Source organism: Poecilia formosa, unplaced genomic scaffold, assembly GCF_000485575.1.
Source record: "Poecilia formosa unplaced genomic scaffold, Poecilia_formosa-5.1.2 Scaffold1528, whole genome shotgun sequence".
Classification (NCBI taxonomy): Eukaryota; Metazoa; Chordata; class Actinopteri; order Cyprinodontiformes; family Poeciliidae; genus Poecilia; species Poecilia formosa.
This window is the reverse complement of record NW_006801467.1, coordinates 6,678-8,872: the sequence shown is the minus strand read 5'-3', so window position 1 is coordinate 8,872 and position 2,195 is coordinate 6,678. Positions and strand designations below refer to the sequence as shown.

At 37.7% G+C, this 2,195-nt stretch overlaps 1 long non-coding RNA gene across 1 annotated transcript in view; it reads left to right on the top strand.

Annotated features, from left to right (window-relative positions):
• The first annotated feature begins 1,975 nt into the window (after positions 1–1,975).
• LOC107835308 (uncharacterized) overlaps positions 1,976–2,195 on the top strand; it is a 5,425-nt gene continuing 5,205 nt past the window's right edge. The window contains exon 1 of the long non-coding RNA XR_001661119.1: positions 1,976–2,135. This is a non-coding gene — a long non-coding RNA (uncharacterized LOC107835308). The remainder of the gene's footprint in view (positions 2,136–2,195) is intronic.

Here is a 2,195-nt window from a genome sequence, read left to right as displayed (position 1 = left end):
TAGCAGTCAGTAGTAAAAGAAATCTGAAGAAGCCTCTGACTGATGACACTACTGCTGTATGATGACAGTATCATGACCAGTGTTTCTCAACCTTTTTTGGGGCAGCGCCCCCCTAGCCCTTATCCAGGTCCCTCACAGCCCCCCACCAAAAAATTTGCAGGCTACTTTGCACTGACTATTATTTTATCATTAATATTACTATCACTATTGTAGATGTTTTGATTTTTATGCTTGTTTCTGTATTTATCATCAAAAATAATTTCCCAGAGAACAAAAAAGCCATGGGAATAGAAATTATTTTCACAGGTGTCTACGAAAAATGCAATGAACATTCAACTTAAAATTGGTAGGCCTAACAGCAGCCAGTCAGAGTGGAAAAATATTCTTTGCCATTTTCTAGTTGTTAAATATTACACAAAATGAGCAGATAAAAGATGAACAACATGCCAGTTTAAACTTTGATCTATTTTCAAACCGACTGAGCTCTGCAGCATTAAAACATGGATAGAACTGTAACTACATTAATCATAGCTCTTCTCTTCAGTGTTTCTGTCGGTTTCTGGTGGTGCAGCTCTGTGCTGCCTTCAGGAGAATGGGACATCAGAGCATCATCCATAAAACTTCACCCACATGGCATTTATTGTGCAAACCAGAGCTTTCAGTGGAAAAACTAAAGTTCCAGATCCTTTAATGCCATAGAAATATGAGACAGAACATGGATTATATCTTTATATAGACCTGTCTATTGATTATAGATTAATAGTTTAATTTGACAGAAATTACAAAGAACAATTCTGGTTCTTAATCAAATCTAATTAAAAACATAAATAAGTGATCAGTTCTTTACTGTTATGGTCTGTCAGATATATTTATTCTCAGTATTAGATGTGGTCTCAACAAACCCATGGCACTTCAACAATATTATTTTACCTTTTATCTGGAAATAGTGTGTTTATTCTTGCCATACAGTCTCTCTATTAATTATTGATTGAAAGGTCTTGCCATACCAGTTTATTCCTCCGTATTTACTTTAGTTTCTTAGTTTATTCTTGCATTTTATTATTCATTCATTTCCATTTAGTTTCCTTTGATTAGTATTATCCTCTCTTGGTTTATTGCTATGTCCACTTTAGTTTCTTTCCTGTTGCTAGATTTATTTTATCATTTATTGACGCTCACCATCAGTAATGTTCACTCATCACCTGCTGCGCCTCCTAATCATCATGTTTCACATCATGTGTTGATTTTTCACTGTTCAGCGTCGGATTCTCTGTTTTTATGCCATAATTCACATCTAGGTCGTCGCTCCGTTTTATGTCCGACTTCTCCTGTTTCAGAGTTTTGCGCGTCGTTTTTTTTTTAACCCCCTAAGGTGCAGGACGGTCGGGAAGCTAATCGATGGGGTAAAGGCAGACTGACATAAACCTCTTAAAACAACGGAAACAATTGCGGTATCCTGATTATTGAAATTTAAAAGTGCTGTGTTGTTCTGTCACACCCGTTTCATACCGGACCACTTACAGCTCCGGTGTTAACGCTATAAAATGAACGCTCTCTATCGTGGTATCACTATGGAGAGATTTCTTTATTTAAATGGGTTCATTTTTCAGAGGGATACACAGTGAGGGTATCGTGATTTTAGCTACCAGTAGCAGGAGAACGGAGCTGCGCCAAGAAGCTAACAGAAGCTAACAAACACTGACTAGAAGAAGAGCTGTCATGTATATTGTTGCAGCCAAGCATGGTTTAATGTTACACAATACAGTTTTACCAAGTTGCTCAAAGTCTAAACTGGCATTGTTGTGCATTTGAAGTGTAAAGTTTACCTTCGACCAAACGCCCCCCAAAGGCATCCCAGCGCCCCCCTTTTGTAAAAACGTCCGCCAGCGCCCCCTGTTGTACTCTGAACGCCCCCTGGGGGGCGGTACCGCCCACGTTGAGAACCGCTATGCTATACCATCTCCCTGATGGCAGTAGGGTGAACAGATGTTGGCCAGGATAATAGCAATCTTTAAAGGTATTCATGATTAATTGTAAGAATAGACTTTATTTGGGAAATATTTATTTTAGATGTAAAAACAATACAGTAATAGTACTGTAGGTTATTTAGCTTTTATAAATTTTAATAAAATATTGTTACATGAACGTCATCATGTTGTTCACACTGCAATGCATTCTGGGTAAATGACATGTAA